Source organism: Nothobranchius furzeri, chromosome 8, assembly GCF_043380555.1.
Source record: "Nothobranchius furzeri strain GRZ-AD chromosome 8, NfurGRZ-RIMD1, whole genome shotgun sequence".
Lineage (NCBI taxonomy): Eukaryota > Metazoa > Chordata > Actinopteri > Cyprinodontiformes > Nothobranchiidae > Nothobranchius > Nothobranchius furzeri.
The window spans coordinates 79310145-79333432 of record NC_091748.1 but is presented as its reverse complement, the minus strand read 5'-3'; the positions used below and the strand labels follow the sequence as shown (position 1 = coordinate 79333432).

Here is a 23288-nt window from a genome sequence, read left to right as displayed (position 1 = left end):
GATAATGTCTTCAACTAAAGATCCCGGACGAGCCCCCAAGACCAGCACACTACAGATTGAAATGAACATTTATTTTACACACGATTAATATATGTTCAGGTAAAACAACAAATGCACAGAAACTAAGAGCTGCTTTCAATCGAAACTCTAAACTTTCTGTCACTCTAGTCATACGGAGCTTTTTTACTTTGCATTTTTATTCCAATGCTTCCAGTTGGCTGGTGTGCACCAGTAAAAGCCCTCCACATGTTCACATCTCAACCAGGACCTTTACCGAGGGTACCGCCGGGACTCAGCTGCCGCCACCATCAGGATCATAAAATATTAGAATAGAATAGAATAGACACTCACTTGCAGCAGCAGCATGAAACAAAAGGAAGAATAAAACAATAACAAGGTTGCAGGTAAAGGTAATAAGCATCATAACCTTCAAACACCAACAACAGCTAAAAGGGGAAGCGGTTCTCCGGAGCAGAAAGGACAGACTTCATGCAGAAATGTGACTTTAACTCAAATCTCCCCTCGTTTGTTTTTCAGGGAACGTTAAAATAAAGACTAACTCTGTTGTTTAAAAGCAGTCGCAGACGTTCCTGTTGTAACGTGTCGTAAACTCATTGTCGGATAATTCGTCTGTTAAACTTGTTGTTAATAAAACACTCAGGTCACATGACCACTCAGCTAAATCATCACCACCTGCTCCTCATTCAGCTCTTTCGACTACTTCTGCCTTTGCCAGGATCCACTGATTATGTCTTTTTATCCATTTTCTTTTCCCCTTTCCTCTTTTTCATCACAGTTTCAGCGTTTCCTATTTCCATGGTATTCGTAATCCTTTTGTAGTCTTCGGCGAAGCGCCGCCTTGACATTTATATCCTGAGCGGCGCTTATAAAAGGTTGTTTACTCTTCTTCTGAAACCAGCAGGTAAACAACACGTCTGGACTGCAGTAAAACAGAAAAATCTCGTGGTTTAAAGTGAATTTGCTGTGCTTGTTTCAGACTTTAGATTCGTAACTCAGCGCATATCGTGTCGTCCGTCATCTCAACACCTCTCTCGGCAGAACACATCTGTCATGAGCGCTCAGGGAGGTTGGTCTGCGGTGGAAAGCATCCGTCAGCAGCCAGAATCTGACGGAGCTCATTACTCACGTTACCGGCTGACGATGGCAAAGGGCCTCGGCTCCAAGTCCAGACATCCAGCGTGGCCTCTCACATGGAAGAGCACACACAGCCAGCAAAGCCACCAGGAATGTGTTTTTGCCTTCTGCTGGTGAGCGAGCGCAGCGAGAGAGACAGAAGCATCTGTGTGGGTTTATCTGGAAACGCTATCCGTGCTGAACAAGCGTTAGCGCTGCCGTTACACACTCTGTCTCACTGCAGCCAATCAGGCGTGTTGGCACGCGGTGGTCGCAGACGTGGAGAACGATCGCAGGGAGAACGGGTTCTAGCAGGGCCAGGAACCAAAACTAACTCTCATCCGGTCCCTTTAACTACTTTTGCTTTAAAGAAACATTCATGGGAATGTGAGGAAAACCAGGAAGCAGCAAACTGACCCAGGTTAGCTAAAGCAGTAGAGTCTTCAGGCGTCTCCGAGGCCTGTTGGCGTGTGGGGAATGAGCTGATCCTGATGCTACATCTGTTCAGAAACACTCACCTGAGCTTCTGTTAAACGTGTCCATCCACCCTCCCTTCAGCCCACCTGTCCTGCAGCAGACGCAGGAATCTGGATTCCTTCAGATCCCGGCCCAAGGAGCTGAAGCAGGTTTACTCTACGGCAGCAGGGATGTGGGTATTCCACCTGTCTTCATTACGTTTGTGGCATGTTGGAGCGCATGTGCTCACACACGGGAGTGGACAGGCAGATTGTAACCGCTCAGTAACGTGTCCTCAGCAGACTGAGAAAGCTCACCACCGACTTCCAGTCTGACTCTGTAGCCGCTGCAGCGTCTCTCTCTCCTCCGACACGCTGACCCACAGCGTGGTCCAGCTGCTCAGGTGCTCTCCATGTTCAGCAGCACTTACCTGTGTGAGCAGCTGTTGTCTGTGATGAAGACGAACAGAACAACACGGCTCTTCCTCAGCTCAGAGCCAACCCCACAGGTGCAGGTGTGTGGCTGGAACAGGTGAGCACCACACCCAATCAGAGCGGAGCACACTGGGCTCGGACTATTTTGGTTTTATGTAGGGATGCACCGATCAGGTTTTTTGCTGCCGATCACCGATGCCGATATCAAAGAATGCTGATCACCGATACCGATCACCGATACCGATCACGTTCATTGGCCAGAAATTTTCTACAACATTATAATGAGTGCTACAAACTACATAATCTGGGAATAAAGGAAATGTAACCTAATCTAAAATGGTCTGTATAACCCCCAAATTCCACTACCTCCGCTCCGCTCCGGTCCGCCCCTGCCTTCCGCAGCCACTCGCTTCCGAACTCAAATTATACTGGTACCCGCTCTACAACGGCTCCGCTCCGGTGCGGAGACCTGAAGGGGGCAAACAAGCATGCGCGGGATTTTCGAGATCTTGCGATACAGTGCGAGCAATAAATGCGGAAGTTAGATCCAAACACCCGTTGTGTGGGAGAAGCATCGAAATGAACTGTTTAATCTGCCCATAATGTGTGTAGAGAGATCAGCAGTGGTTGGATCAACAAAGGGTGACTACTTTGATAGTGGAAACTGTATTTATGGCTTAATTTTGTGCATTTAAACTTCAGCCGCCATTGATAGTTGTTAAAAGTTGTTAAACCTGTGCATATGAAACAAAAAACACCTTTTGTTTATCGATTTATTGTGAAAAACGGAAGTTGTGCTCGCTCCTTTTCCTGTTGGGCGGTTGTGATTTCTGTCCATTTACTGCGGAGGTGCTCCGGCGTCCGGCGAAAATAGGATCGGTTCTATTTTTGCCGGACGCCGGAACAGAGGGCGGCGCACGGCCGCAGTAGTGGAATTGCTCTGATTGACTACAACGGGACCGATTTTGCTCCGGCGTTCGTGTCGGAGCGGAGCGGAGGTAGTGGAATTTGGGGGTTAGGGCTGTCACGGTGTGAAAATTTAACCTCACGGTTATTGTGACCAAAATTACCACGGTTTTCGGTATTATCGCGGTATTTTTTTTTAAACGTGTTACATTTTCACACAACTAAATAAACCCTGTATATCAGGAAAATATTGTCCTCAGTTTGTGTCTAAATTTTGCCTAAAATGTGTTATTTTGTAATTAAGTTGTTTATTTGTTTACATTTTCCCCTTCAGTCTTTAAAATACCAATATTTGCCCATAACTTCTTATTTTATGTCTGTTTGATGTCATCATTTTAAAAATATTAGACCAGATGATACTCAGTACTCAAGTAGCCTTCTAATCAGATACTTTTTTACCCTTACTTGAGTAATAAACCCTATATCAGGAAAATATTGTCCTCGGTTTGTGTCCTTCCAGTGAGCTTTGCAGATGTGGGAAAATGTCATCAGGCAGTAATCGTTGTTAAATTCATAATTATTCTCGGAGAGAGACCAACTCTTATCTGCCCCTGGGAGCCCCGTAATGCATAGCGTCATTTCAACATGGCGGTGTCCGCGACACGGTTTATATGCAGGTAGCGGCGCTGCGGCTGCTTTATATAGCGACTCGTTGCATTCTCCCTCAACCCAAATCCTCGGATCACGCATTTTAGCTAAAACGCTAACGTTAGCTTGCCTTGCGTTGACTGTAGAGTTGTGGGTGATGGTCACGCAGATGTGTCATGAGATTTGAAGCGTTGCTGCCTTTCACAGACACTTTTTCTGCACGTGCTGCAAACAGGATAGCCGTCCGTCTTCCATAAACTCCCTCGGCATTCTTCAAATATCTAAAAGATGCCCGTACTTCCGACTTTGTCTTCTTTGAGGGATAATAAATGTCCTCCTGAGCGCTGCCATCTCCTCCTTTGGCCATTATTTCAGCTTTAGCTTCAAGAAAGTTTTGTTGTAAACAAAGCGCGCATGTGCCGCCGGCAACTTCAGCAGATGATACGGTGGCTGGTAAGGGTCACCGCGCCTACACCGCAGCCGCGGTAACCCACCAAGATAATATAGTTACTGGTTACCGTGACAACCCTACCTGATCGGTTTGCTCTGATCTATTTTGAAAATTCCGATCAAAACCGATAGGGGCGCTATCGGCCGATTACGATCAAATGCCGATCCATCGGTGCATCCCTAGTTTTATGAACCTTTTCTGCTCCAAAGCATGAAAGTTAACAGGTGAGATGTGTGGAGCTGCAGTCCTGGAGGGCCGGTTTCCTGCAGCTTGTTGGCGTTTCCCTGTCCCAACACAGCTGATTCACCTGTGCAGCAGCTCATCAGGCTCTGCAGAAGCCTCTGAATCACCTGCTGGTGGACATCAGGTGGTGACTGTGGGGGTCGTTGTAGTACAGTGAACTCATCGTCATGTTCAAGAAACCAGTTAGAAATGATTGGAGCTTTATGACATGGTGCATGATCCTGCTGGAAGCAGCCATCAGAGGATGGGTACATGGTGGTCATGATGGGATGGACATGGTCAGAAACAATGCTCAGGCAGCCCGTGGCATTTAAACCATGCCCAGTTGGCACTAAGGGGTCTAACATGTGCCAAGAAAACATCCCCACACCATGACACCTCCACCACCAGCCTGCACAGTGGTAACAAGGCACGATGGATCCATGTTCTCATTCTGTTTACGCCAAATTCTGACTCGACCATCTGGATGTCTCAACAGAAATGGAGACTCATCAGACCAGGCAACATGTTTCCAGTCTTCAACTGTCCAGTTTTGGTGAGCTGGTGCAAACTGTAGCCTCTTTCTCCTGTTTGTAGTGGAGATGAGTGGTACCTACCTGGTGGGGTCTTCTGCTGCTGTAGCCCATCCGCCTCAAGGTCGTGGCTTCACAGACGCTTTGCTGCGTTCCTCGGTTGTAACGAGGGTTAGGGTTAGGCTCTTCTATCAGCTTGAATCAGTCGGCCCGTTCTCCTCTGACCTCTAGCATCAACAAGGCATTTTGGCCCACAGGACTGCTGCACACTGGATGTTTTTCCCTTTTCTCACCATTCTTTGTAAACCTAGAGATGGTTGTGGGTGAAAATCCCAGTAACTGAGCAGGTTGTGAAATACTCAAACCAACCATTTGAATGTTTAGGTGAGAGTATTTAATACACACTGGTTGCGCAGACTCCCCCCCCCCCCCCCCCCCCCCCCCCCCCCCACCAGTCTGAACACAAAGATGTTTTAAAGTTTTTACAACAAACACACGACTCTACCTGGTGTGTCGTGTTGTTCTTCCTCCTGACAGACACAAGTCCCTGCTGCTCCTAGCAAACAAAGGTCAGCACCTGCTAATGCTAATGCTAATGCTAGGCTCTCTAAACGTTCTGAATCATTTTGAAAAAGCTCATTTCCCACCATCACTGTCTCCATCACTCCGTTTCACAACAAGATGAGTAACTTCTGGCCTGCAGGAGGCTGATCCTTGCAAGAGTGTTACTTAATAAGAACACACACACACACACACACACACACACACACACACACACACACACACACACACACACACACACACACACACACACACACACACACACACTGGGCCATCATGGGAGGAACAAACTGTAACAGATTGCAGCATCGGTGAGTCAAGTGTGTGATTTGCTTTATGAGGACGAGGGAAAACAAAAACACATGGACCGCTGGGAATTTGTACACGGAGGACCAAACTCACATAAACACAATGTGTCTGAATGCTGCATCTAACCAGATTATAGATTATCCTGCTAAATATTCCAGCCTCCTTCATCCTGTGTGAAGGGAGGAAAGTTTTAACTGTAACAGAAAAAATCCACATGACAGATCTGATGAGGTCAGGTCAGCCGTCCTCCTTCATAGGAGACTAAAGCCAGCATCACACCTCATCCCTCTACCCAGATGTTTCACACACACACACACACGCACGCACACACACGCACACACACACACACACACACACACACACACACACACACACACACTGGCGGCTGGTGAAAAATATTTTTGGTGGGGCTGTGCTATTTTTTTTTTAAACAAACTTGTGCTTTCTGAGCTTTGTGCACAACTTCACTATTTCCTGAATTAAGCACAGCTCTTTTATTTCCTGTCTTACATCATTGGACAAAGGGATTAATCCACGTGTGTCTGACTATCGGCACGCTGCCTTGCGGACCAAGGTTGAAGAATACTGCATTAAATTGCACATAAAATAACACGACCATATATGGTCCACATCCACATTACTGTTTGTGAAACTAACATACTGGAGAATTTCATCACAATAATATTAAATAAACAAGTGTGTACCTGATCTTTTGCATACTGTTGGTGAAGCTCTGGATGACCCCTGTGATGTAGACCGAGTCAGTGTTCCTCTTCTGCAGCTGGTTGAACAGCATGTCCACATGTGGCATGATCTTGTGACACAATGCCAGCAGAAAGCCCAAATCTTCTTCCTCCAGCATTCTCACAAAGCCTCCTGCCTCTCTCTCGGTGACTGGATCAAAGTCATCCAAGTCTCTGATCATCTGGAAACATCTGAGGAGGTCATCCTTGTGCTCATACACTGTGTTGACATCTCTCTCTTGGACAAAATGTGCCGGTTCTGATCCACTTCTTCATTGTGTTTCTTCACTGCAAGCTGGCGTCCCTCGTCTCTAGCTGCATGGCTATGTTAGCTCTGCCTAGCATAGCTAGCTTCACCGTGTTGTCCATGTGCGCCCGGGATGACTCGTGTTTCTTCACCTTCTCAGAAAAATGTTTCATGTCCGTAACTCCTGACTCATCCATGCCTCATCTGTCACCGTCGTTTGGAAAGCAAAATAACGCATTAGCGTGATTGCATCTAGCTAGCCAAGCCTTCCCAGAAGCCTCGTGTGTACAGTTTACCTCTCTCCTCCTCCTGCTGGCTTATCTTTACGTCGGGCTGATCTGGTCCAAGCTCTTTGACATTAAGTTTTTCCACCATAGTTCTCCTCTCGAACGGATACTGGAGAAGAGACCGAACTGAATTCAGTGGCTGCTGAGATCCGGTATCCATGCTGCTGGTTGTAGGCACACTGGCGTCCATGTCTATTACGTCTATGACCGTCAAGAGTCACGACCAAAAACGTGCTGGAGTCGAGAATCTCCGAGTTCTACCGAGCACTAACGAAAGCCTTTGGCTGTAGCTCTATCGCCCGTCATGCTTCTGAAACAACGTCGGCGCTGATTGGATACATTCCCATTCCTACCCTTTGATTTTCTTGTCAGCAATTGGACGACTGGTCCCGTCCCGTTTGGGCGAATGAAACACAGCCTCCACCGCTCGGCAGAGACCAATATAGAAATATATATATATATGATTTATTTTTGTTACAAAACACACAATTTACTTAGAATATGTGATTATTGTTAATTTTATTTATTTATTTTTTTAAATAAAAATTAAAAACACTGGGGAAACTGGGAGGGCGGCGCCCTATCGCCCTCTACTGGCCAGCCGCCACTGCACACGCACACACGCACACGCACATGCATGCACGCACACACGCATACACACGCACACACGCATACACACGTACACACAGAAGAGCTCAGGAGTTCTCATCCAGGTCATGGTGATCCAGAGGGTTCACATGAAGGCACCTGGACTTGTTTGGACCAGCTTCCTTGATCCGATCCCTCCGGAGTTTATGTGTAAAACAGCTGACCCAGTAGACACGGATCTCCTGACACACTCTTGGTCACTTTGCACCTGAATCCACTGCAGCAGCCAAACTTCTCAGTTGGTGCACCAGAAGACGACCTCCGAGCCGAGGTGTTCTGCTCCAGCCCGGAACACAACGGTTTCAGTGGTGTTCTGGATTTTGTATCACGCTTCTGGGTTTTTGTGAACACAAGGTCCGGAGTTCAGCCCGTACAAACGTCCACATTACGCCTCAACCTACTTCCTTCAGTCCTTCACAATAAGAGACTAAATTAAACCACAAATGGTACTAATATAAAATGTTTCTCTGGTAAAGACAAACTATTAGTTTGAGCTTCAGGTGTTTTGATGTTTTGAGAACTTATTCTGAAGGGTTGAAGGAAGTTCTTTCATGTCTTCAGAGACCGGAGTTCCTCGTGTTCCTGCTTTGATCTCATGACCTCAGCCGTCCTGACCGTAGCACCTAAACCCACCCACCGGCCCTTTCAGTAATATTATTATTTCTGTTGAGTTTGGAGGAAAGCTGCTCTAGTCTGTGCTTCGCTGCAGATGTTGGGCTGCTGTTTGTGTCCAACACTTTGGTTCCATCTGAACACCTCCACACCGACACACACAGCAGCCCTGTAGCAGCGGGCAGCAGCACATCTGCTGGCGTGCGTGTGTGTTTGTGTGTGTGTGTGAGTCTTAGGTGGGATTGCGTGCCGTTTTCTGGCGTTTCCTCATGAAGATGAAAAGTGCTGCTCGCCAGCCCAGAGGGGATCCTGGGAAGGCTGAAAAACAAGCCAATAGAAACTCTGATTCCACACCCACAGGAACTTTGACCTCCAGCAGAGAAAACGAAATAAAAAATCCCCTTCTCATCGCCAAGCCAGCACAGCAAGGAGACGGGGAGAAGAACAAAGCCTCTGTGTTTGCTCCAGATGGGTGCTCTCTGACAGCTACAGAGCTTTGTTCTGCTAGACCCGGAGGACACTGCTGCACTCAGACGCCGCCACAGATCCTTGGTTTTTATTATGAGACACAAAGCGGGCAGAAGATCCTCCTCCACCAGAGAGGAGCAGACTCCCACTGCTCTGAAGGATGGCCTCCCTCCAGCTGGTGGCGAGATACCAACCTGCTCCAAAGGCACGCAGCACCCGGCCGCTCATCATAAACCGGGCTGTGTGTCAGACTTCTGCTTCCTGGGTGTCTCCATCAGGCAGGACCTGACCCGGGGGTCGGTGACAACGCTGGAGAGGAAGTGAGGAGGGCCCAGAGCTGACGTTACCTCCTGTAACCTGGGTCCTCAGAGGAAACAACACGGGTGTGTGTGTGCACGCGTGCGTGTGTGCGTGCGGGCGCGCGCATGTGTGTGCCCGTGAAGACTTGACTTGTCTCTCCTCTTGCTCAATCTTCGTCATGTTTTGGTGCCACGCCCCCTGCAGGTGAGGCTGAAGCCAATGATTCTATCTGGTTGTTGTGGAGCAGCATGATGAGTCATTAAGGGGTCTGAGGAGGCTGTTTTAGACACACACACACACGCACACACACACACACACACACACACACACACCGGTTCTTCTCAGCTCCTCGCTCTGAGTCGGGGTTTAATATTTTCCATGTGCTGCGTCCAGGACATTTACAGTTGGCGTCAGGGTGCGCTGTTGGTCTGAAGGGAGGCACTTTGAAGTGTTTGTGGTTTTGCCACATCTGCAGGCAAGATGTGTGTGTGTGTGTGTGTGTGTGTGTGTGTGTGTGTGTGTGTGTGTGTTGGGGGGTTTCAGTCTGAGCTTCTAATGTCATGTGACAATGAACAACATCTCTTAACTCTTTCTCAGGACCGTTGAGTCGGTTCTTTACATTCTCGTCGTTGTTTGGAAGATAATTCATTTAATAGCAAGTTGTTCATGTGTTCACACACACACACGCGCATGCACACACACACACGCACGCACGCACACACACACACATGCGCGTACACACACATGCACACACACATGCACGCACACACACACATGCACGTACACATGCACACAGACACACATACACACACATGCACACACACATATGCACACACACACACGCGCGCACACACGCACACGCGCATGCACACACACACACACATGCACATACACATGCACGTACACATGCACACACACACAAACACACACACACACACACACACACACACACACACACATGCACACACACAGGCACACTCGTACGCACGTGCACACACGCATGCACACATGTGTGATCAGAATCAGAAGGTTTTACTGCCGCGTGTGTGTGTGTGTGTGTGTGTGTGTGTGTGTGTGTGTGTGTGTGTGTGTGTGTGTGTGTGTGTGTGTGTGTGTGTGTGTGTGTGTGTGTGTGTGAGAAGACATTAGGAGAGTGCTGCGGTGCAGGACAGGAAGATAAAAATAGGAGATAAGAAAATAATCCTGTCATAATAATAATATGAAGTGGTGATTGTTGGAGAAGCGACTGCTAGACGAGACAGGTCACATGAACGTGTCAGAGATGGAACATGTGCAGAACTTGCTGCATGTGTCCCGTTGCACATGTGATGCTGTGTAGTTTAGTGTTTACATGGGAAGTATGTGTAGAACATGTTGTTAGCGTGTTGTCCCGAGCTTGCCACACGTTAGATCCTGTCAGCCATGTCTGATGTTTTCTCTACATTCTGACTTTCGTCTCGACGTGTTTCCCAGTCCGCCATCGTAGCGCCGCGTCCACAGGAAGAGGACGTCCCCGAGTCCAGCCGAGCCAGAGCCGGGACTTTCCCACACGCGTCTCTGCTCCAACGGTGTGGATGTCTGTGTTTTTCGGCGGGGCAGAAGGAAATGATCCAACCTGATTAGACGCTTTAACGCAGCAGCAGAGTCATTATCCTCACATTGTTTCACACTTTCCAAATTTAGCTGAGAGCCGTAAACCAGAGACGAAACATCAACATTGTGGCTTTTGAACTCCAACCACGGATCAGGAGTGAACCAAGCGAGGCGTCCAATTAAACAGCACCGTGGTGCCGTTAAACCCCCGGCAGATGTTGGGTGTCTCGTCCCGGTCCTCTTCTTCTGAGCTTCACCCACCAAACAAAAGCAGCATTACTCGCCGTCGCCGCAGCAACACTGGTTTAATCACGAGTTTATGGAGCACAATCTACCTCCACCCGTGGCCGCCGTGCCCACAGCACTTTCACATTTCATGGGTTTGTGGGTTCTGCCAGGGTGGGGGGGGGGCTTATCCAGCACAGACTTTCACCACTCTCATCCTCATGAGCTCCCAGACGCTGGCGCTGCAATTTGCCTCCATTATTAAAGTCATATTTCACAGCTTAGTTCATAAAATGGCCCAACTTGCTTCAAATTAGTAGGATTACTGAGACCCCCCCCCCCCCCCCCCACACACACACACACACCAGAAACCACAGCTCTCATCAGGTTCTGTCTGAAGACGAGAGGAGCCACAGGAACCTGCTGCTCGGAGAACATCTGCTGAAGCTCCTTTGGGTTGGACGAGCTTCCACGACGCTGCAGAGCCTCGTTTTCATCTCCGGGCAGCAGAAGAAGATGACCTCGGAGTAAATGCTTTGGCTGCCTGGTACCAGAACTTGTCTCCATCAGATGACCTTTGACCTGACAGTATTTGCTGTTCTGCTGAGGTCGGTTGAACTTTTGGTTGGATTTGATTAGAACTGATGAACGGTTCGTTGGAGCGATCCTCGCTGAGGGTGCTGCTAGATCTTTCCTGGCCACATCTGTCCAAACATCAGCTGTGAAAAGTATTTAGCGTCATTTTAAACGACCGTTAGCTTAACTTATTGTTTCAGCTGCAGTCAAACGACCTTCCCTAAACTCCACATGAGGAGCTAATTACTTCTGGGTTTGAGTCAAACTGCTGCCCATGTGGTCCGAGTTCCCTCTCACCTGAACCGCTGCCTGAGCAGAGATCCTCCAGCAGGTCCAGGCTGACCTCACGAGGGTGAAGAGGAGCTCCATGTCAGATCTACAGCTGACCCATTCCTGGACTTCATCAGAGCAAGCAGCTAAACGTCTACCATTCCCAACGGTGGATGATCTCAGGGCGGGTCACTCCTCAAGTGTTTGATTTGCTGGAGCAGAACTCTGGTCCACTTTCCTCCGAGCTGCGGGCCAGAACCGTACCCTCCAGACTCTGTTCAAGAAAACAAGACAGGAAGAAAACAATCTTTCATTTAGCGCCATAATAGGGTTCTACAACCCCCCAAAGTGCTTTACAACACCCTACATCCTGAGCTACTGCTGTCCTACCAAAGCCTGAACGGGTGAGTTTAAAGGAGACCACTGAGTCCACTGATCTCAGGCTCAGGGGGAGAGAGGTCCAGAGTCTGGGGTAGGCTTTGGTCACTGGACCTCAGGGACCTGCTGGGGGTGTAGGGACTAAGAAGATCACCAATGTAAGATGGTGCTTGTCCATGTAAGGCCCTAGAGACCAGAACCAGGATCTTGAAATGAACCCTGAAGTTGACCGGCAGCCAGTGAAGCTGGAGGAGAAGCGGGGTGATGTGGGTGTGTTTGGAGGACTTGGTCAGAAGCCGAGCACAGGCGTTCTGAACCACCTGTAGACGGTTCAGGGAGGTTCTGCTCAGACACGTGAAAAGAGAGTTGCAGTAGTCTAAGCGTGAGGAGATGAAGGTGTGGAGAACTGTCTCAAGTTCAGAGCGGGACAGAATGGGACTCAGCTTAGCAACGTTCCTGAGATGGAAGAAGGAAGAGCCAACAAGAGAACTGACATGAGAATCCAGGGTGAGAGCTGGGTCAAAGGTCATGCCAAGATTCCTGACAGAGGGTTTGGTGTGAGAAGCAAGCTGACCAAGAGAGTCTCTGACTTTGGGAACCAGCTTGTCTGGGGCACAGATGAGGATCTCAGTCTTATCTTCATTCAACTGAAGAAAGCTCCCACCATCCAGGTTTTGATAGTGTCTAAGCAGGTGTGTAACAGCTGCAGCTTAGACATCTCATGGGGCTTAAATGAGATGTACAGTTGGATGTCATCTGCATAAAGATGGTAGGAGATTCCTTTGAAGGAGCTCAGGATGTGCTGAAGAGGAAGCAGATAGAGGAGGAAGAGCAGAGGCCCCAGCACAGAACCTTGTGGGACACCATGGGTAAGAGAGTGTCACATTCTGCCCCTGCCTTCCTGACTGTGTCTCTCTCCTGCCCTAATTAGCCCTTATTGTTCTCACCTGCCCCTCGTTAACCTGCCCACGTGTTCCTGATTTCCCTGTGTATTTATACCTCCCTCCTTGTACCAGTCTTCGTCGGATCATTGTATGTGCACGTGCTTGTTTTGTCCTGTCGCTCCCGTTTCCACCATTAAACCCATTTTTATTTTTTCATCCGTACCTGCTCTCCTGCCTCCTGAACTCTCCACCACACATGGTCTACCATCTCCACTCCTCCCCGCATGACAGGGAGGTGTTGGAGGACCTAAACTTGGAGACGGCCACAGAAAAGGAGCGCTCAGAGAGATAAGAGGAGAACCGCTCCAGAGCAGATCCTGATAGGCCTACCCAGTCTCTCAGCCTCTAGCATTTAGACCCAAGGTGAAAACAAGGTCTATAGTGTGATCCAAAACGGTTCTAATGAACGCTACAGGATTTCTTTGGTTTCTTGAAGAGGTTTCATTTCTCATTCGAGGAGCTTTGTGAACTCCACAGTGTACAAGAATGTAAACATGGAAGAATGGATGAATGTTAGATGAATGGTTGATGGATGGATGATAGATGGATGGATGGATGAATGAATGATAGACTGATGGGTGGATTCAATTCAAGTTTATTTATAAAGCGCCAAATCACGACAAGAGTCGTCTCAAGGACCTTCACATAATAAACATTCCAATTCAGGTCAGTTCATTAAGCCAATCAGAAATAATGTGTCCTATATAAGGAACCCAGCAGGTTGCATCAAGTCACTGACTAGTGTCAGAGTCTTTACAGCAATCCTCATACCAAGCAAGCATAAAGCGACAGTGGAGAGGAAAATTCCCTTTTAACAGGAAGAAACCTCCAGAGGATCCTGGCTCAGTATAAGCAGCCATCCTCCACGACTCACTGGGGATGGAGAAGACAGAGCAGACACACACACACACACACACACACACACACACACACACACACACACACACACACACACACACACACACACACACACACACACACACACACACACACACACACACACACACACACACACACAACATATATACCAAGTAGTGTTTCTATAGTTATATTGTGATGTCTTAGTAAATATTCTATTAGGTGAAAGATGAACTTTATTGTATTTATCCTAGTGGATCTATAATTAAACGGGTAAACTAGTAGTAGCACATCCAATGTCAAGGAAAGTAAAAAGTTATTATCAGGAGAGGGAGAATGTTTAAGTGGTTAGCAGCAGTGTGCTAGTCGATGGCCCCCTCCATGAGGCCACCACAGCTCAGCAGAACATCATTGCAGCTTCTTCTGGGGAGAAAAACACTTAGAGAGAAAATAAAGTTAACAGCTGAAATAGCAGGAAATAATACAGTTAAAGAGCAGATTGTAGAAGAAAGCAGTTGAGTGTGGAAAGTGGTCAGTGTGTCCTCCAGCAGTCTAAGCCTATAGCAGCATAACTACAGAGATAACTCTGGATAACCTATCCTATTTAGATGGAGGCATGTTGGAGGCAGGGCAAGGGAGAGCCGTCTTTACCGACTGTACACTCCACCTCCCTCTACTCCCCCACTTGTCCAGATTTAGGCTAACATTAGATTTTAACCATAGGCCCTATCAAATAAAAATGTTTTAAGCCTATTCTTAAAAGTAGACAAGGTGTCTGCCTCACGGACTAAAGCTGGGAGCTGGTTCCACAGGAGAGGAGCCTGATAACTAAAAGATCTGCCTCCCATTCTAATTTTAGGTATTCTGGGAACCACCAGTAGACCTGCAGTCTGAGAGCGAAGTGCTCGGTTAGGAACATATGGAACAATCAGATCACTGATGTATGATGGAGCTTGATTATTAAGAGCTTTATATGTGAGAAGAAGGATCTTAAAATCTATTCTGAATTTAACAGGTAGCCAATGTAGGGAAGCTAAGACAGGAGAGATATGATCTCTCTTTTTAATTCCCATCAGAACTCTAGCTGCAGCATTTTGGACAAGCTGAAGACTTTTAACTACATTCTGTGGACTTCCTGAGAGTAATGGATTACAGTAATCCAGTCTTGATGTAATAAATGCATGAACTAGTTTTTCAGCATCACTCCTGGAAAGGATGCTTCTAATCTTAGCAATATTCCAAAGGTGGAAGAAGGAAATCCTACAAACCTGTTTAACCTGGGATTTGAATGGCATGTCCTGGTCAAAGATAACAGATGGATGGATGGATGGATGGATGGATGTGTGATAACAGAGTAATTGTGAAAAACATGTGGTTAATACTTCCACCATTGCTGTATCCAGATGTTAGCTTCTGTCTCTCCTGCTGCTGGAGACCGGAGGATGGATGTGTGTTTCTGGTGAACTTAAAAAGTTTGTTCATCTACGTAAAAGCTGCTTTTTGATGATGAAATCCTGCTTCTGCTCAGCAGGAGGTTCATTGTTTGCATAAAAAGTTGCAGCTGTAGGAAAAAGTTTTTATTAACATTTTCTGTAAAACTCTGCAGTTGTTTAGCAGGAAAACTGCAGCAATTAGGCCTGAAAAACCCAATAAATTAGGAAACATGATGCTGTTTTCATCCGTCCAGTCTTAAAACGTCTAGCTGGTGAGTGATTATAACTGTCAAACACACACACACACACACACACACACACACACACACACACACACACACACACACACACACACACACACACACACACACACACACACACACACACACACACACACACACACACACACACACACATCAAAATGAAGATGAATAATAAACTGCTGGCACCTAACCACAACTTACTAAACCAAGTGAACCCCCACCGGCGGCAGAGCCTTCTGAGATCAAGGGACAGGAAATACCTGCCGGCGAGGGCCGACGTGCTCGGGTCCCAGTAGATTTACTGGAGCAGCTAATGGTTCCAATGTTGGGGCGGCTTTCTCCACCCGCCTCCTCATGAATACATCACACGTCAGTCAGAAACAGGCCAAACACACACACACGCACACACACACACATACATTCGTGCATTCAGGTAATCATGATGCAGAAAGCCTGACACAGATAACGTGAAACGGGTCAGACCAGGAACACAATCTGGGCTTAAACTATAAAATGTGATATTTATAACTGATGACCTCATCCAGCAGGAATGCTGCGGAGCGTTTCTGCCAAGTGTTAAAATCACCGCAGTGTCACAAACCTGCTGAGACGTAATGTTCCTCTGACCACCGTTTTTCTGATGTGGATTAATAACTCAAACATTTGTGGATTCAGTTTTAAGTGTGTTGATGCAGCTGCTGCCTCAGACTCGTCAGGTCCACCATGGTGATACCTGTGGCTCAGTCAAGTCACGATGGTAACAACCATTGGCTTTGCGTGGTCGCCATGGTAACCACTCTCCCTGACCAGAAGCTCTCCCTGACAAACATCTGGTGGGTGAAAGTCACCGACCCAGTCGCCAGAGAAAACGATCTTTTGTATCGCGCCTCTCAAGATAAAAATTACAAGGCGGTTCACAAACCCCAAAAAAAAGTTTAATTTTTGAAGATTTCAAAAAAGTATTACAAATATGTGTGACCTTTGACCCAGCTCTCACCCTGGATTCTCATGTCAGTTCTCTTGTTGGCTCTTCCTTCTTCCATCTCAGGAACGTTGCTAAGCTGAGTCCCATTCTGTCCCGCTCTGAACTTGAGACAGTTCTCCACACCTTCATCTCCTCACGCTTAGACTACTGTAACTCTCTTTTCACGTGTCTAAGCAGAACCTCCCTGAACCGTCTACAGGTGGTTCAGAACGCCTGTGCTCGGCTTCTGACCAAGTCCTCCAAACACACCCACATCACCCCGCTTCTCCTCCAGCTTCACTGGCTGCCAGTCAACTTCAGGGTTCATTTCAAGATCCTGGTTCTGGTCTATAGGGCCTTACATGGACAAGCACCATCTTACATTGGTGATCTTCTTAGTCCCTACACCCCCAGCAGGTCCCTGAGGTCCAGTGACCAAAGCCTACCCCAGACTCTGGACCTCTCTCCCCCTGAGCCTGAGATCAGTGGACTCAGTGGTCTCCTTTAAACTCACCTGTTCAGGTTTGGTGGGACCTCCATCCCCTTCCTCTCCTTGTTCTGCTCTTGTTCCGCCTTTCCCAGGATCCACTCATTTCCCTCTTTCACATTCGTTTTCCCTTTCCTTACATTTTTAATCACATTTTTTTGTATTGCATTTTTTATTTTGGTGTTTGTGAAGCGCTTTGCTCTATGAAGCTCTACGTAAAAGATCGTTTTCTTTCCTCCTTTGACTTATCTGACACACACACTGGACTGTGCGAGCCTCGCCTGGCTCTCTGCTCTGACTCACGCTGGAAAAACAGATTTAATCATGAGTAAACGGTCTCGGCCGCGGCACCGTGTGCATGTGCGAGCCATTTCCACTCATTATGCTGCGATCTGAAAGGTTGTGGAATTGAAACCAGCACAAAGAACGACGCTTCCAAGGGCACTGGGAGCACCGGGACAAATCCTTGTGTTGTTGGATGACGAGTTGCCACGGCAACATGGCAGACAGGCAGGGGGTGAGGGTGGTTCTCTGTGCTGTAATTGGACAGCAGTTGTCTCAAGACTCAGCCAGGGTAGTGGAGTGGTGTGTTTGCTGTAACACATAACACACACACACACACACACACACACACACACACACACACACACACACACAACACACACACACACACACACACACATACACACATACACGCACACACATGCGTGCACACACACAAACATACACACACACACAAACACACACACACGCACACACAAACACACACACACACGCACACACACAAACACACACACACACATACACGCACACACATGCGTGCACACACACAAACATACACACACACACAAACACACACACACGCACACACAAACACACACACACACACGCACACACACAAACACACACACATACAGACATGCATGCACACACACAAACACACACACATACAGACATGCATGCACACACACAAACACACACACATACAGACATGCATGCACACACACAAACACACACATGCACGCACACACAAACACACACAAACACACACATGCACGCACACACAAACACACACACACACACACACACACACAGGCAACCAACTCTGACCATCAGCACCGGTTCTCCTCAGGGCTGTTCCCTCTAATCTTCTCCCCGTACACCAACAGCTGCACCTCCAACCACGAGTCTGTCAAGCTCATCACGTTTGCAGATGACACCACATCATCAGACCCGTCTCTGATGGGGTGAGTCTGCCTACTGGAGGAGGAGGAATGGCTGGTGTCCTGCTGCAGCCACAACAACCTGGTGCTAAACACCCAGAAGACAAGCCCCCCTTCCCCATAACCCTGTCTGACACTCCCATCACAATGGTGGACTCATGTCACCTCCTGGACACCACCATCACCCAGCACCTCCATCATTTAACGGCCCAGCAGAGGATGAACTTCCTGAGCCAGCTGAAGAAATTCAGTTGAGTCATCCTCATCTCTTCAATCGCTGTGTGCTACGCTGGAGCACTTAGAAGAATCTTCTCAGAACACAACATCCCGGTACACTTCGAACCCAACAACACCGTCTGGCAGAAACCGGTCCACCCAAAAGAAAAACCACCGGAGCAGATCAGTGGCGATGTTGATGTGGTCCAGTGTAGGGAGGACTGTCCAGATCTTTATGTTGGGGAACACAGGCCCCACACAGGAGAGCCCCCTCTTCAGGTCAGACTCCTACACCTGAAGGACAAGGGGCACACTTCTGAAAATGCCGAATCAGAACCAGAAGGTTTTATTGCCACATGTGTGAGAATCCCAACATTAGGAAACTGCTGCGGAGCAAGTAACGGATCAGCACAGCTAGAATTAAGAAATAAACACAATGAAATGATGAGGTAATTATTAGAGAAGCAGCTTCTTCATACGAGTCAGTGCAGGTCGGTTCAGGTGCAGACATGCAGGTCATGTGACTGGAACAAAGCAGCTGGAGTGGGCGGGTCTACGATTGTCATTCAGGAGTCCGACAGCAGAGGGGAAGTAACGGTGTTTGTGGTGAGAAGTTCTGGTCTGAATGGATCTGAGCCTCCAGCAGGATGGGAGCGAGTCGAAGAGACTGTCCAGGGTGAGACGGGTCAGCTGTGATCCGACTGCACGCCTCAGTGGAGGCGAGTTAGCCGCCAACGACCGCTGCAGCCTCTTGTCCCTGTGCTAACTCTGTTAACACACGCCTGTATCCTCCAGAGCAGACGGACTGATGTTTGGGTCTGTCTGACGTCCTGCTGACCCTTCACTCATCCATCTGAGTCGCATTCATACATGGTGGTTTTCATGGGGGGGGCTCAGCAGGACACTGGGTGTTGGAGGAGGGATGCTTCTTCTCCTGTGAGTGCTTTTGATCTTTGATGAATGTTGTAGTCATCTGTCAGTTTTATTCAGCCCTCACCATCAGCAGCACCTGATCCAGACTCCGAGTCCACCATGTTGGGTGACTGATCCCATCGTAAACTCTGGAGTGGAGTTGAGCTGACCGGATCTGCGGAGACAAAGAGAGAAGCGCTGGCAGACAACACGATGGGAGGATTAAAACACAGCCAGAGCAAAAATCCTCTGATGTGTGTTTTTATTCAGAGACATGATTTACTGTGAGAAGTGACGCTGAAGAGAAAGCACATTCCATCAGCCCAAAGTCTCCCGGGAGCGATGAGCTCTGTCCCAGAAACCAGACCGGCTCCAGAATCTGGCTGGCTGGCTGAGGATCCTCTGGACTCCAGAGTCTACAGAGGCTCCATCTGAAGCTATAGATGTCTGCTCCGGAAAATGGCGTGTGTGTGCGTGTGTGTGTGTGTGTGCGTGTGTGTGTGCGTGTGTGTGTGCGCGTGTGTGTGCGCGTGCGTGTGTGCGTGCGTGTGCGTGTGCGTGTGCGTGTGCGTGTGCGCGTGCGCGTGTGTGTTAGCTCTGTAGCGACCTCTAGAGGCCACAGGGCTTTTCTGGAGCCTCCTAGGACCAGAAATCATCCTTTAACACAGCAAGAACCTTTGCTAAAACAAGACATTTAATAAAACATATCCAATCATTTGAAGAAGCAAAACTTATAAAACCTTATCCTTAATGTCTACACCAAGAAAAAAGCAAAGGAAAAGTTGTCATGTTCTCTAGGAGACTCTGGAGCGAACACACCCGGACACGGGAAAAAGGTTAACAGTTTTATTAAAAGTCCAGCAGGTTCTCGATGTGGAGGAACTCTGGACGGGTTCGCAGAGGCGGCTCTGATGGGGGAAACAGAGGGTGAGTCGAGGAGCAAGGAGGCTGTGTTCTGATAATAGAACGAAGGGGGAGAGCTTACTGGTCTGCGTGGTGAGGAGCGTTTGGAGGGGAGGTGAGGTCCAGTGTGGGAGTGTGGCAGGCCATGGCTGAGATCTCCTAGGAGCGCTGGAGGCTCGAGGGTGGACAGGCAGGCGGAGAAGAGGAGGATCCAACAGGGCATAGAAGACAGAGCTGAAGCGCTGCAGCCAGGGTGAAGCAGACACCGCGGTTCAGGGAAGACGTTGGGAGATCCTTAGGTCTGGGAACTCAGAAGGATAGGCCGGCTGTGAGACAAAACATCACAGGTGAGGAGAACACTGGGAAGCACAGCGCTGACCTGATTGTCACGCTGCGTGGCTTAATCATCTGGCGTCTGCGTCTCTCCTCCCGCCTGCTTTTAAGTGCTCCACCTTAATTGCTTATGATTGATGGCACCTGGTGCAGCCTCCCTGCCACACCTGAGGAGAAGAGGTGAGGACACACACACACACACACACACACACAACCTCACAAAAGTCACTTAATAGTATGTTTCCCCTCATCACAATATTAATATTATATTAATAATCTAATAATATCATTACTACTGTAGTCAAATACGTTATATGTATTTTTTCATTGTAATACTTGCACATTATTTGAGGATGATTTATTTATTTATTTACTTTCTTATCCAGTCTGATTTTAGTCTTGTGTAAGAGTAAACAATTCTCTCCAACACATAAATGCAAATCCCCCTGACTAATTTTTTTTTTTTTTTGGGACATTTTACTTTTCTGTTTCTGGTGCTGTGAGTGAAGCTTAGAGGATTTTTACTGCAATTTTTTCACTTTTTGAGCATTTGTTACGATGCATAACCATGACAACAAGCTGGTTTACAATTGGGAGCAGCTGATTAACATTGGAAAGGCTGAAATAATACCTCAACTGAAGCCACAAATCCCAAATGAGCTAAAACACAAGAAGCGTGGGTGCAGAGCGGGAGCAAAACGGAGACAGAGAAAGAGGAATTTCAAACCATCTTTTCCATCGATCATAATGGGCAATGTGAGATCGCTGGCCAGCAATGGATGAACTTCAAGCCCTTTCAAGGACTCAGCCAGAGTTTCGGCAGTGCAGTGTTATGTGTGTCACTGAGACGTGGCTGCAGGACCATATCCCCGACTCCAGCGTCTCTCTGCCAGGATTCCCGACTGTACGAGCAGACAGAGATCTGAAGAGGAGCAGGAAAAGAAAAGGAGGTGGAGTGGCAGTGCTTGTCAACAACAGATGGTGCCATCCAGGTCATGTTTCAGTGAAATTTCGTCTCTGCAGCCCAGATGTTGAACTCTTGGTAGTAACTTGTCGCCCATATTTTTGCCAAGAGAGTTCACCAGTGTTGTCTAGGCAACTGTTTATATTCCACCTTCAGCCATTGCTGAAAATGCATGTGATGCCATGAGTTCCATTGTCGTTAAGCGACAAACCCAGCACCCCAATGCATTTGTGGCTATATCTGGTGAATTTAATCATGCCTTGCTCTCTGCTACACTTCCAACATTTCAACAGTTTGTCAGCTGCTCCACCAGAGAAAACAAAGACATTGGATTTGTGTTATGCAAATGTAAAGAATCATACATGTCCAAAACAAGACCTCCTCTGGGACAATCAGATCACAATCTTGTTTTTCTCTGCTCAGAATACAAACCACTTGTTCAGAGGCAACCTGTGACAAGAAGAACTGTGAGAAAATGAAGCCTTGCAGGGTTGTTTTGAGACCACAGATTGGATGACTCTCTGCCAAGGATATGAATAGGACATCAATGCCATGACTGGATGTGTCACTGACTATATAAACTTCTATGTGGACACCATCATACGCACCAGAACCATTTTTCATTTGGATTTATTAATCAGTCCCTTACCAATTAATAGCTACAGTTCATTTGAACGTCTTATTCTTAGTTTTCCTAATCCAGATTGCAAAACTGTAAAACCACTCTTGTTTGTAGTTGTATATCGTCCACCAGGCCCTAAAGCCTGGTTTGTGCTTCTCCGTCAGCTCCGCAAGGGACAGACATGCACGGATGACGGAAGCGTTTTGCTCTCATACTTCTCCGTCTCCTGGAGAGTGTTGCAAAGCAATTGCCCGGCAGGACAACAGAGGGCGTAGTGCTGTTCTGTGGTACCCTGTCATGTATCGGTCCAAGATAGTGTATTTATATTGTGTTTTTTGTGTATATAAGAGACTTTTAACACGGACATATTTGTCTCTCATTCTCCCACCGCTTCATGCCCTCTCCACCTCTAAACCCACGTTTCCTGTCATTTCCGTCCACAAATAAAACGCTTGCTGCGCATCTTTTCACTCCTCCAGTCACGGGGGAATTAAACGTTCATATTTTTAGAGGTTTTTTGCGAGGCATTCTTCAAGCTTCTCTGTGTCTGCCGCTAGTTATCCTCGGCTCTCTTTGCAATGGCGGCGCTGTAAACAACAGCAGCGTCCTGACCAATCACAAGCTTGCATAATCCGTCTTGTTCGACGGATGTTTAAAAAAGTGGGCTCATCTCCGTACGTACTTGCGTGCCTGCCGGAGCCCTACGCTGGGACGGATAATGGCGTTGCGTGTCTCCGCACTGACGCAGACGGAGAAGCATAAATCAGGCTTTAGTCTGAGTTTTTGGATCAGATCTCAGATTTTTTATCGGATTTGGTGCTAAATACTGATACGGTCATTGTAGTGGGGGATTTTACTATTCATGTGGACATTGAAAGTGATAGCCTCAATGTAGCCTTTAGTAATATCTTAGACTCAATTGGTTTTACTCAAAGAATACATAGCTCCACCCACTCCTGCCATCATACATTAGACCTTGTGCTGACTTATGGCATAGAGTGTGAGGAAATAACGATATTTCCACATAATCCAGTCCTCTCGGACCACTTTCTGATAACCTTTGAGTTTTTTTATAACTGAGTTCTCGAGACATGAAAGTAAATTTCACTATAGTCGGTCTCTATCTGACAACGCAGATCAGTAACATTGGAGCACCACAGGGCAC

At 47.6% G+C, this 23288-nt stretch overlaps 1 protein-coding gene across 3 annotated transcripts in view; it reads right to left on the bottom strand.

Moving 5' to 3' along the window:
* Nucleotides 1-20133: 20133 nt before the first annotated feature.
* ntmt2 (N-terminal Xaa-Pro-Lys N-methyltransferase) overlaps nucleotides 20134-23288 on the bottom strand; it is a 21702-nt gene continuing 18547 nt past the window's right edge. Inside the window, exons 5-8 of one of the 3 annotated variants that reach the window (XR_008562072.2) lie at nucleotides 21265-21459; nucleotides 20584-20704; nucleotides 20287-20505; nucleotides 20134-20209 (exon numbers count right to left, since the gene is read on the bottom strand). The gene's annotated coding sequence lies outside the window, so the exon portion shown is untranslated. Of the gene's footprint in view, nucleotides 20210-20286; nucleotides 20705-21264; nucleotides 21460-23288 lie in introns of all 3 variants that reach the window. The other 2 variants (XR_008562070.2, XR_008562071.2) reach the window with 2 other exon arrangements.